Source organism: Mytilus californianus, unplaced genomic scaffold (genome assembly GCF_021869535.1).
Source record: "Mytilus californianus isolate M0D057914Y unplaced genomic scaffold, xbMytCali1.0.p SCAF_12, whole genome shotgun sequence".
Classification (NCBI taxonomy): Eukaryota; Metazoa; Mollusca; class Bivalvia; order Mytilida; family Mytilidae; genus Mytilus; species Mytilus californianus.
Window position 1 is genome coordinate 54,933,060 of NW_026262604.1, and position 14,367 is coordinate 54,947,426.

Sequence of the window (14,367 nt, forward strand, 5' to 3'; positions counted from 1 at the left end):
AGTCTTTAGTTTTCTATGTTGTGTCATCTGTACTATTATTTGTCTGTTTGTCTTTTTATTTTTGGCCATGGCGTTGTCAGTTTGTTTTCGATCTATGAGTTTGACTGTCCCTCTGGTATCTTTCGTCCCTCTTTTCTAAATGTTATTTCTAATTCTGCCAGAAGGTCAATATGACTGTGTATTTATAATTTGCAGTGGCTACTTTGCCGGTTTTGGCAAAATAGCCTCTTAGGTGCTATTCTATCGGCTCCAGAAAAATAGCCTTGTGAACGGGGGAGGGAGGGGGACACATTTTTGTGGTGGATTTTTTTTTCAAAAATTTTCAATTTTACATTGATTATTTCTGATTTATATATAAAAGCAACAAAAACTGATATGGCAGGAGATACACCAAACAGGGTGTGTAAATTATTATATATAACAAATTAACTAAGTATTGTGCAACAGCACATAATTGCGCAATAGTACAGTATTGCGCAATAGCACAGTTTTGCGCAATAGCACAGTATTGCGCAATAGCAAAAATCTTCAATTGAAAATAAATACAAATCTTTTAACCAATTTCAATGGGATTAATTTAAAGTCTTTAATTTTTGGGGTTTCTAACCTTGTATTACTATTTTAGAAATTGATCCCCATTTTTAAATTGGTCTACATTGAGGTCCAAAGGGTCAAAACTTAAACTTTGTTTGATTTCATCAAAAACTGAATTATTGCGGCTCTATGATATGCTGAATCTTATTGTGCATTTAGATTTATTATTTTTGCCCTGTTTTCAAATTAGTCCATATTACGGTTTGAAGGGTCCAAAATTAAACTTTGTTTGATTTCAACTAAAATTAAACTTTTGGTGTTTTTTTATATGCTGAATCTAACCATGTTGTTAGATTTTAGATATCAGACCGTAGATTAATTGTCCCATTTCAAATTTCTAAGATCTTTAACCACATTTATTTTGTGTCAGAAACCTGTATTATGTCAAAAATTTGATCACAATCCAAATTCAGTCAGTATCAAGCTTGAATATTGTGTCCAAACTTGCCCTAACTGTTCACGGTTCGACATCTGCGATCGTATCAGGCCGCGCTCGGCGAAGCATTTTATTAATACTGGGTAGAAATTAATATATTGACTTATAATTGTATCATGAAAAAAAAATAAAAAAATTTGCAGTTGTAAAAAAAATAATATATTTACGAGAACTTTTCAAACTTTAACAAAAGGCATACATCTCAACTATGCAATTGCAATCACGATTTCCATCTTTCATGTTGATTCCTATCCAAATTTCCTTTTTAAACTTTTGGCTTGCCATACACTTCCAGTAAGACCTGGCTTCGTATTTGTCTTTCTAAAAGAATGATTGCGTTAGCTGTTTACTGGAGTTAAGTACTAGGGGAACACAGAGTCCAGTGACAGAAATAAAAAAAAAAGAGACGATACCATGAGGCTATCAAAAACTCTCAGTCGAAGAAAAACAGAAAACATCATGTCGAAAAGAAAACCGGCCCGAACAGACCAAGTGAAAGTCCAACGTTCGGTTTTGTCAGTTCTTATGCACTTCCCCCTTTTTACCTTGGAGTTCAGTACTTTTGTCCCCCGTAAACGCGTTTCGGTGGACATGGAAATATTGGCAGGCCGTCCGTCTGTCCGACCTACTAGCGCTCTCACATGCCAGATTTTTATGAAACTTATATCATTTGCTTATTTCAGCTATGTCTTGGACGAGTTCGAAAGTCAGTGCTAATCAATCATTTTTAAAAGCGTTATTCCCCTTGGAAACATTAATTATATGGAAAATTGCATTGTTAGCGCTCTGATGTGTACAATTCTTGCCAGATTTTTATGAAACTTATATTATAGGTTTATATTGACATGTCTGGGATAAGTTCGAAATTCAGTGCCGAACAATTATTTTTAAAAGAGTTATGCCCCTTAGAAAAATGGCATCGTTAGCACTCTCTTGTGTACAATTCTTAACAGAGTTTTATGAAATTTACAGTACAGTTTTATATCATCATTGTCTCAAACAAATTAAAAAATTAGTGCCGATAAAATAATTTTAAAAGAGTTATGTCCCTTGGATATATTGATTTTATGGAAAATTGCGTTGTTAGTGCACTCATGTGTACAATTCTTGCCAGAATTTGATGACACTTATATCATAGGTTCATATCAGCAATGTCTTTGACACTTTCGAAAATCAGTGCTGAACAACTATTTTTAACGAGTTAAGCCCCTTGGAAAAACTGATTATAACGGAAATCGCATTGCATTTGCTCTGAAGCCTTTATTTCTTTAAGATATTTATAAATTGTTTTAAAGAACAAAAAAAAAAGTGTTTTATTTTGTTATTGCCCTTGTACCTTGGATAGATAAAATATGTGCACCGCGGGGGACATTGGAACTCTGTTCTTTTATTGTTATTTTTTTTTATTTATTAGGTATATGTCCCTTTCTAAAACAGAATATTTGTATCTACTTTGAGTCTTTTATTAAAATAATTGAACAAATTCTTCCTATTGGTCTTAGTTTAGAAGTAGAAATACTTGTGTAACTTGTAGAGAAGTGAAATACTTAGAACCATCCTACGAAATACAAATTGTACATTTTATCTTCCTTATGTTTTTTCTTTGTAAAAAAAGTAGTGAGGCAGTAGCCTCATTGCCTCAAGGGAAACTACGCCTCTGAAGTAGCTGTTCCAGTAAGAATCTGTACTAAAATATATTCTTTTTCAAATTTGTATTATGTCACTGATCACGATTAAACGAGAGAGGGTTCAGATGACAAGTATGCAATCAACTTCGCCAAATATTCATGTACCTGTTCATATGTTTGTACCTTTGTAGTCATTGGCTCTTGTGATAGTCTTTGATCTTGTTTTGGGTATATAGTATTTGATATAACTCACCCTTCCCGCGTATGGTTGGGTTTGTGTTGCAACATCGTTAGTTTTTTATGTTGTGTTTTGTGTACTGTTGTTTGTCTTTTTGTCGTTTTTTTATTTGCCATGACATTGTCAGTTTGTTTTCGACTTATGAGTATTGCATTTGAATATTACTTTGATATCTTGTGCTTTTCTTTGATAGTTTCTGTTAAAATTTTGCACAGTTTAATGAAGTCACTGCAATTTAGAGCTTCACATATTGTATAAACGTCTGTTTACTGAAAGACTTATTTGACCTATTAATGAACATTGAAAATGTTTATCGTGGCCCTGCAGCTGCTGTCTCATTGACGTATATTCACAACTCATTAATTTCGTATTATGCACATAAAACTAGAAACCAAAAAGTACATGAAAGAGATATTGAGCAACGATACAGAGGCATATATATTCACACAATCAGAACAGTCATACAAAACTATCGTTTCTTCTTCATGGTCTTTCCTTATCCTGATTAATGTTCATCTCCTTTCATCTGAAATTAAACAAATAATTTGAACAAAAACTATTTAAGATAAACGGAACAATGATAGCAGACAAATTTGAGGTAAAGCAGAGGTTGACAAAGGAAAACATTATACTGACTTGTGGAAGAGAAAAATAATGAAATGTACGAAATTAATGTTTTCAATATATCAATATATCAATATGAGGAGATAATTCAAATACAATCCCGATGCCCCTTTTCAATTTGCGTATGAAAGGAGCACCTGGAAGACCCAGTAATATATGTTTAAAGGGCACTTATGCGATTCGGGTATAAAAAAGAGTGAATGATCATCCGGTTTTTCAAAAAGGACAAGTTTTTTATTCATAGATACAAGTTAAGTGGGAAGGGATTATCGATAATTTTCTCATATTACCGATACAAATCTTCGTGTTAATTCGACCATTGTCTGCAAACACATAACATTTATTACAATTTCAGACGAATGAATTTTCTAAGGACGTCATCATGACCTTGTAAATAATTTGTCAATAAAAAATAAGGTAAAAAAAATCATTAAATATAAAATATTCAAATGAATCATATGGACTGTATAAATAAAATGAAAAACAGAGCTATGCATAAAAATGAAAGATGCTGAACTCGTAAAAAAATGCAAAAACATAATGAATAAAACATCTTTGAAAAATAGCAAGAAGCACATACGAAGGCACGTTTTACTGTATCCAAAAAGCAAAAGCAAACAGAAGGAGAGACACCAAGGTCATTAGAACTAAAGGACAAGAGAAAAGATGAAGACAAACCAGAAAATTTCGTCAGACCTCTTGTCATAGAAATTCATTGACAACTTCTACATATGACTTTGGCCAATGAAAACAAAATGGCAAGGTAAATAAAACATATCGACGAAAATATTGTTTATTTCATCTGAAAAAATCTTCCCCCCAACTTCAAAATTGATATTCAAAATAAATGTCGTGTCGTTACCAAATTTACACACATAATTACAATTGTTGACAAAGACGAAGAGGTTTTACATTGTTTCAACATTAACTATTTGGTGTATAATTGATAACTATTGTCTTATTTTCGAGAAAACTTCCGCCACCAAATAGTGCAGTTTATTTTAAGCTTTGTGTTACTAAAATCAAGCACACACAAACAATGAGTTTAATTTTAAACACACAAATTTTCATAATATATTTAACATTATTCATTTAAAAAGGCTTCATTGATGAAAATGTTTTTATTATGAATTTAAGCAAAAAACTTCCTAAATCATGACTCATAAGTTAAATTTAACTGCTTATTTGCAAAGCTTGCCCAGGAAGGTTTTCAGGTTTGTGCATCTATGCCGGCGTTTATATTTTTTTTATTGTTATTATTGTTTATAATATGATTATATTGATTTATCTTTATCATTTAACACATTGTTGACCCTTTTAATACGTATAAAATATACAACAATGCAAAAAAAGCGGGGATGGGTTTCAACAAGTACTCGATTAATTGAAACAGGTACTCACCATCTTTTGTAATGACACACACACATGAATTTTTTTCATCGTTAATAACATCATATCCTCTATCTTTGCAGTCCTTTTGGATTTCTATGCTGCAGTCGGGATTCATACTTCGTTTATATACAGCTGAAATAATAGATAAATGTACTAATATTCTATAGAAATACATACAAATGATACCAATTATAGAACAAATGTTGGACAGTAAAACACATAACAGCACCCGACTCCTATGAAATATAAACGTGCAAACAAAGCCACACATATTATTATTTGAATAAGTCATGAAGTTTCTGTTAATTTTGAATAACTTTTATTTTTCAATAGTTTATTTTTATTTAACAAATAAAATATGTATAGTTAGCATTTAGTTTTCATGTTTGTAATATTAAATTGCCTTAGATTTGATCAATGAACGAATACCACCAATTTCTGTAAGTACGCTTTATACAGTCCAATTGTCGAAACCACAATTCAAACCTCATTTCCTTGAATTTGACATGAACGATTGAGACTTGTCACAATAAGTACTAATCATTTACAACCTAACGGTTTCTACTAGTGGAGCTGAATCTTCTAACACTTCCAGTGCACATGACATCACAGTTTTTGGTGGGATTTGTATTGCTCAGTCTTTAGTTTTCTGTGTAAAACAGAGGCGAAAGATACCAAAGGGACATTCAAAGTCGAAAATAAACTGACAACGCCATGGCTAAAAAAGAAAAAGACCAACAGACAAACAATAGTACACAAAACACAATATAGAAAACGAAAGACTGAGCAACACGAACCTGGACCAAAAACTGGGGGTGATCTCAGGTGCTCCAGAAAGGTAAGCAGATCCTGCTCCACATGTGTATAGTGTTTTGTGGGCTTGTTTGTCATTTCATCGCCTTTTGGTTTTTGACACGGCGTTTTCAGTTTCACTTCGACTTATGAATTTTGAATGTTCCCTTGTCATCTCCCAGTTTTTTTTTGTATAATAAATGTGCAGTAAGAACTTATTTTTAGAATGGAACAAAAAGTTAAAACACTTAATATGTATACTGAAATCGAGATATATTTTTGATGTAGGTATTTATTTCGTTGTGTTACCTTCTAATTACACATAAAAGACAGTTCCTTTTATTTATTTTACATACATTTAATGATGACATATTCATTTCTTAATCTATCTTCAAATCATGTTTAATTGCATTAAAATTACATTGCTGTAATGTATATATATATTTTTATTTCTTAAATCCATATTTTTTGTAAATACATTAGAAGACATGAAATATAAATGTCCATTTACGAACTGAGAGTAATATAAATGAATGTTTTGAAAAAGTATTATAAGAACAAAAGCACTCAAAAATGATAAACGATGTTTAAAAAGCTAATTTACGAAATTTTTAATCATTTGTCAAGATCATCCTAAAAAAGTATCTGAAGTTTACTGTACTGTGCTGTAGATATACAAATAAGAAGATGTGGTATGATTGCCAATGAGACAATGTTTCACAAGAGACAAATGACGTCGAAGTAAGCAACTATAGCTCACCGTACGGCCTTTCACAATTAGCAAAACTTATACCGCACAGTAAGCTATACATTGCCCAGTAATGACAATATAAAATAATTCAAACGAAAAAACTAACGGCCTGATTTATGTTCAAACAATAAACATATGATATGCAGCAGCAAGCGACAACCACTGAATTACAGGCTCCTGACTTGGGATAGGCACAAACAGAATTTGGCGGGGTTAAACATTTTTGCTACAATAATTGAATATATAATATAAAACAAAAGATTGACCAGTCGATGAATTCTTATAAAAACCATAAACTGTAGAGTACACATATGCAAACTTACCTAAACCACCAGTATTATGATGGACGCAGATCAAAATCAAGGAAAACGTAATCAAATACTTTATCATTATTGTTATTATTGTGTGTTGGGTGCCAGCATGCTTGTAACTGCAAGATACTGACCATTCCATTTATATATGGTGTATACAGAGAAAGTCGATAAAACGTCTTTCGTAAGGTCTTTATCTCAACACAATTAACTATAGAAACAGAATTTATGGCGACACATGACTCTTTAATGGTACCTTTTATAATATAATGCTTTTTACGTTACACAATTAATGCGTTGACAAAAGTACAGAGAAAACACAGAGTCTAAGCGATTCAAGCTGTTCAAATATCATACAAATATGTTTATGGGATAGTGTACTGTTTGATCGTACCACTTGATTAAAATTTAACAATCACGTGGAAATTCAATGTATATGAATCATTATAATTTAGCAGAAGTAATAAACAGTAAAGCTGTTGTCCAGATAATCAATTGCTAGTTGTTTGCATGTTATGTTCGATATGCAGATGGAACAATAAAAACATTAATTTTTGCACATTCTGAAGTGAGAATCAATTGGATCATTTCCAGTATTACACATTATTATTTACAGAGAATGCTTTATGGAATGTCTCTCATCATACTACAACAATATCATATTTAAACATGCGTAAGACTGGTTAGATAAATTATCATATCTTTCTGTTAAACATTTTATACTCAGTGAACGTTTACAGTCATTTTCATTACTAAAAGTTACGAGTTACCATTTCAGAATATATTGCAGTATTTATTTGATTCATTAATCAGAATCAAAATGCACGTTGTCATCATTATCATATCAAAACAATACGCACCAACTATTGTTTTAGAATAGACAATCTGATTACGCAGTGATTCAAGCAAATTCGTGTGAAAGAGAGGGCTTGACGCATACCATTGTGCCTCAAAAGAATGAAAATGATAAAAAAAAAATGATTTCAAATGAGAACTCCATTTGCGATTTTCCAAAGCTAACAAAGTTTCCGGTTGTCTAAGCTTATATGGGAATTGTAAGTTATTAAAAGGAAAGATATTAAGGAAAATTGTTAAATTATGTTTCACTGCTGAAACAAGATTTCTTCACGTGTTACTATAGTTACGCATGATTAACTTTTATTTTTTTACTTTAAACGTTCCATGAAGGTAAATCCAAAAAACGCTTTGTACGCATAACATTGATACAGTGTTATTTTCTTTTGCAAAGTTTCACTGTCACAATAACTTTCAGACGTATTCACTAGTAAAAACAATATTTGAAAGACGAATTAATTTTGCTTGTATAATAGTATCTCATTTATGTCTACACATAAATTTGTTTCAAAATTATTGGACCTATTTGTGGGCTAAAAAACGTAACACTTTTGAAGTATAATCATTCTATTCTAATGCGATTTGTTAAAATGCGCCCAGCGCTCGAGGCAACATATTCAAGTAATCGAGGACAAAAGAACGTTTCAATATGTATCCAGCTACAAAAGGGTATACTAAATATGATTGTGGGAAAATATATATTTTAAACTGTATTTATGGTTTGCCATTTATTATTTATCATGTTCGTTTTTCCTGTGGAGAACATTATATGCGTAAAATACTTTTGTATACACAAAACGTAATCGTTCTTATTAACTTTTTTTGTATTTTCGTCTTTATTTAGGAAGTTTAATAAAGCAAGGTCTAAACAGAACAGCAACGCAACTCTGACTTAGATAGGTGACTTGTTTTAAACTGTATCGTCCTTTATCTGTTTGGCTCTAACAAGTATAAACCAGGATATTTTAATATCAAAATATCATAATTTATACACAATGCAGCCGTTTTTCGTATAAACAAAAACAATATGATTTACTCAAACTCAGATCTTCAAAATATTATACACATTTCAATGCGCACAACCGGTATGTCCGGATCTTTATATGTTCGGGACAAGAAGTTTGGATAGACAAAAGTTATAAACATCTGCTAGCTTAGAAACAGAAAAGACTCTTAACAAATCAAAAAAACTGTTGAGGTGAGGGTTTCCATTTTGAAATGCAATCGTAGTTTCAGTAATATTAAGTAATTTGAAACCTACAAATTTATACACAAAATGTATCTTTTAAATAATGCAAAAATGTTGAATTATAAGGTACAGGGCGTATGGTACGCTTTGGGACCAACATTGCACCCACAGTGTGCTACCCATAGACCGAGAGTTTACCAGCAGTGTGGCCTACGCATTGGAAGTAAAAAAACATACGATACCGATTTTCTTGTTTTATGGAATAACATTCATTAGAGACGATGATATATAAACATAGATTTAGTTTCTATTTAGAGTTAACCGTTGGTTACGATATTTCTATATCAGGATGGTTAAATGTAAAAAATTGAAAACAACACGTTTAATAATTTCATGCGTCCGAAGCGCTTTTCTGGATTTACCTTCATCAGGAACGCTCAATGCCAAACATTTGAAATCCGAGGGATGTATAAGTACCGAAACAGTTGAAGAGCTATATGACAAAAATACCTAAAACAAATAGCCAAATTCATCTAATGTCAACTTTACCTGAGGGAGTTGAAACCTTAGTTTCTTTATAATTTCAAAATTTATAAACGGACAATTTTAGAAAATTCTGTTATAAATCATGTCAGTACCGAAGTACTGACTACTGAGCTGATGATACCCTCGGGGACTGATAGTCCACCAGCAGAGGTATCGACCCAGTGATGTAAAAAATTGAAAACAACACGTTTAATAATTTCATGCGTCCGAAGCGCTTTTCTGGATTTACCATCATCAGGAACGCTCAATGCCAAACATTTGAAATCCGAGGGATGTATAAGTACCGAAACAGTAAGTATCGAACATGCGAGATGTAAAGCGAGTATGTTAATAATTTACAATTTAACTATGGAATGTAATTTCGTTCTGAACGGCTTGTATTGTTTAACATATAAACCAAATATTATTTAACAGACCGGTTAAATGTTTGCTTACATGCATGTAATTGATGTCATAAAAAGTATTGAAATCTTTCAAACTTTAAACGTTAACTGTTCATAATCTATGACTAGTATGATACCATTTCAATTATATATCTAAGGAAATACAGACGCCTATGCTTGAACCTTTAACCTACAATAAAATCAGAAAAAATATAAACTACTAAATTATTTTATTAACTATTCCTGTCGAATACTAGTATCAAATAAATCTTCAATTAGCTATAAAATAAATATATCCAAGGCAACAGTTTTTACGGTAAACAACGTGACCTTCTGTGAGTTATATACACACATAGACTAGTGTAGAAAGAGTAAGTCAACGGCACAAACAAAAGGATAAGTAAGAATAAATTGAGGTGTGAATGATTAATTGATTATAAATATTTATAAATCAATCAACCGAAGCGCTTTTCTTGATTTATCTTCCTCAGGAATAATCAAACCAAAATATTTAAAGCAAGGGATGTAAAATACGTAGATAGCCTAGCAGCTAGGAGCACCTGATATTACCCCAAGTTTTTGGTGGGGTTCGTGTTGCTTAGTTTTTAGTTTTCTATGTTGTGTCATCTGTACTATTATTTGTCTGTTTGTCTTTTTATTTTTGGCCATGGCGTTGTCAGTTTGTTTTCGATCTATGAGTTTGACTGTCCCTCTGGTATCTTTCGTCCCTCTTTTAGGAAATAGTATCAGTATCCAGAATCTGGCTTCACGTCATATAGTACACCTTGACTTACAAAACAAATGAAGAAATATTTCAGTCCTTTCATTTTCGTGGTAGGTGTCCAGAGTCTGGCTTTACATCATATAGTACACCTATACTAACAAGGGTTTGCAGAACAAAGTATTTCATTCTTGCGATACAGTATATAGGACACAACTACTAACAAAGTATATGCTGAAGTATTGCTCTTTATTTTTCTAGAAGCTAGGTGTCCAGTACCTTGTTAAACAGTATATAGTACACACATACTGTTATAGGATATGCGGAAATATATCACGCATGAACCGTAAAGTTTCTCAAGTAGTTTTCTATTTCGGCGTTGGTGTCCAAAATCAAGCTATACATTATATGGTACACAAAGACTAACAAGATATATGCAGACATATTCAGTCCTTTCATTTCCTTGGTAGTTGTCTAACATCTAGCTTTACATTATACGGTACACAAAAGCTAAAATTGAGAATGGAAATGGGGAATGTGTCAAAGAGACAACAACCCGACCATAGAACAGACAACAGCAGAAGGTCACCAACAGGTCTTCAATGTAGCGAGAAATTCCCGCACCCGGAGGCGTCCTTCAGCTGGCCCCTAAACAAATATATATACTAGTTCAGTGATAATGAACGCCATACTAAACTCCAAATTGTACACAAGAAACTAAAATTAAAAATAATACAAGACTAACAAAGGCTAGAGGCTCCTGACTTGGGACAGGCGCAAAAATGCGGCGGGGTTAAACATGTTTATGAGATCTCAACCCTCCCCCTATACCTCTAGCCAATGTAGAAAAGTAAACGCATAACAATACGCACATTAAAATTCAGTTCAAGAGAAGTCCGAGTCTGATATCAGAAGATGTAACCAAAGAAAATAAACAAAATGACAATAATACATAAATAACAACAGACTACTAGCAGTTAACTGACATGCCAGCTCCAGACTTCAATTAAACTGATTGAAAGATTATGTCTTCATCATATGAATATCAGGCACAATCCTTCCCGTTAGGGGTTTAGTATCATACCATCATAACATATATGAGAAGAACATAACCCGTGTCATGCCAACAACTGGTTTTTAAATAAATGTGTTTAGTGCCGATGCAAAGACCCTATAAGTGAATCAATATTAACGCCAAAATATGCAATCTTTAATGACCTGACAACAGTATCGTAACTATATCACTTCTTAATAAGTCTATTTAGCAGGGTTTGTGCAGACATATTCAGTCTTTTCATTTTTGTGGTAGTTGTCCAAAGTCTAGCTATACATTATATGGTACACAAATACTAACGAAGTATATGCACAAACATTTCAGTCTTTTTTTTCGGTGTCGATGTCCAAAATCAAGGTAAACATTATATGGTACGCAAAGACTAACAAAGTATATGCACAAATATTTCAGTCTTTTTTTTTTCGGTGTCGGTGTCCAAAATCAAGGTATACATTATATGGTACGCAAAGACTAACAAAGTATATGCAGAAATATTTCAGCCTTTTATTTCCGTGGTAGGTGTCCATAATATGCTTAACATTATAGTACACGTAAACTATCATATATTTCTGTCCCTTGCAAGTCCTTGGAATCATTGCAAAACATGAATCATCGAAAAAGACAAATCCATTCTGTCAAAATGAAATGTATTCCACACATAACAGACATAAAATGATTAATAACCATAGATAACAGATCAATTTCTATCATTTCATCGTGTGATCCTGCTTGTGAAGGTTAGATATGATATTGGTTGATGACAGGAAAAAAGTCAACGTGACATAACGTCGATAAAAAACGCTTAAAAAAATAATATTTAGAGGTGATGTTTGAAACAACCTACAACAGTTGACAATGTGCAGATTTCCACAAAGCCTTGATGTACAGCTTGTCGGAGTACAGCCTGTTTGGTGCTTTTGTTTTACATTTAAATAAGTTTACTTTTAGTGTGTACCTAGATAAATGTAAATTTGGAATACACGTTATTCCATTTGGATAATCGTATGCATACAACTAGATGTAAATAAAAATATGGAGATGTGATATGATTGCCAAGGAGACAACCGTCTACCAAAGATTCAACAAGTGGGTAAAAGAAATTATAAGTCACCGTACATCCTTCGACAATGAGTAAAATCATACCGTTTAGTTACATATAAAAGGTCCAGACATTAAAAAAAATGCGAAACAATTCAAATGAGAATATTAACGGCGTGATCTAGAACAAAACATTTAAATGCATGTGTATCGATGTAAAAATTATCTACATCTTATAAAATCGATGTATCTCTTGATTATATAAGCGGAAGGTTTGGCTGGCTAGCCATAAAATCAGGTTCAACCCACCATTTTTTCTTAAAATGTCCTGTACCAAGTCAGGAATATGACAGTTGTTATCAGATAGTCCGTTTCTATGTATGTATGCGTTTGCTTTTGTTGTAGTTCAGTGTTTCTGTTGTTCTGTTGTTTTCCTCTTATAGTCGATGTGTTTCCTCGGTTTTTAGATTGTAACCCGGATTTTTGTTCGCTTTATCAATTTTGACAATTGAACATCTTTATACTATTGTTGCCTTTATTTATGGACACTTAATGTGCCTTTATTCCTACATCAAAACAGGGACTTACTAGATATCTCACGTTAATGTTCATCTTCATTACATTTACTCAAATTGTTAGATTTATTAATGTAACAATTCACTAGGAGAGTCAAAAGATTGAAGGGTAACACCAAAATTTTATCAAAGATGCCAGTCTTAAATTTTGGTACGCCATCAACACATTTCACCTATACATAATTCTTTTCAGTATATTCCGTGAACGGTTTTATGTTAAAAGGGAGGAGACCCGAGAATTGGATACAACAGGTATGCAATGTTTATTATTATAAGTGCTACTTTAGTGTCTGAAAACATTTGTGAGGTAATCGAATCCGACCTTCAGGTGGTTAAATTGACTATTAATGATGTAATAAATAGTCAGATAGGTCGTTTGTGGCCTCATTTACTTACTACTTTCGTTTGGTAAACTTGGACTTTCTATTTCTGTTAAGGCACACAGGTGTTTACTTTACCTAGGCGAAACATATATTTCAATCTTTCTCTTCACAATAATAACCTGTTCAAAAGATGGAAACGCTTAAACTGTAAAGTTTCTAAAATATCTAAAGAATACGCTGATTTTAATATAATAATTGTGAATATTCTGTATAGTACGAGAATGTGTAAAAAAGTAAGAAGCTACAAATCGAACCTTACAAAACAAACATATATTTTTGTTTTGACATAGTTTCCTGATATCTTATTATCGTAATTAAAGCAATAGAAAATTTGGGATCAGAAGTCAACAAAATTATTGACTTTAAACAGCAAATTGTAAGTGAAATGTAGTATATCAAACATCGAATTCTCCACACACAAAAAATCGAATCACAAACTATAATCTGAACGCTTCAAACCGATTTAAGAACACAGAATACATGATTCTCAAGTTCGGCAGTTTAAACAAAAGATCTAATTTGACGAGAAAGCAACTCAACAAACCCAAAAACCAAAGTACATCTAGAGGTCAACATTCAATTTTCAACAATAGAACGATCTATGCATCATTGTAAACTCTATATTGTCTTGAGTATAAAAAGGTAATTGTAAATTAAAGAGCAACTGCCAAAGACCTGCCTTCCAAAAATTAACAAGAACATTTAATTTGATCATGATACTGATTATGGAACTTTATTGTTATGACACTGAATTTCATTTTTGCACTTAGAAGGTCTTTGCAACATAAGTTTGTCGATGTTCATATCTTGAAAATTCTTTTTGAATAAACAATTTAAGTTAAAGCAATTGCTGTTAT

General features: G+C 32.3%; 1 long non-coding RNA gene across 1 annotated transcript; it reads right to left on the reverse strand.

Moving 5' to 3' along the window:
* Positions 1-3,295: 3,295 nt before the first annotated feature.
* On the reverse strand, positions 3,296-6,885 carry LOC127722465 (uncharacterized). Its single transcript, XR_007991749.1, has 3 exons — positions 6,779-6,885; positions 4,922-5,044; positions 3,296-3,422 (listed from the first exon to the last, which is right to left on the reverse strand). It is a non-coding gene; the product is annotated as an uncharacterized LOC127722465 (long non-coding RNA).
* Between the last annotated feature and the right edge of the window lie 7,482 nt (positions 6,886-14,367).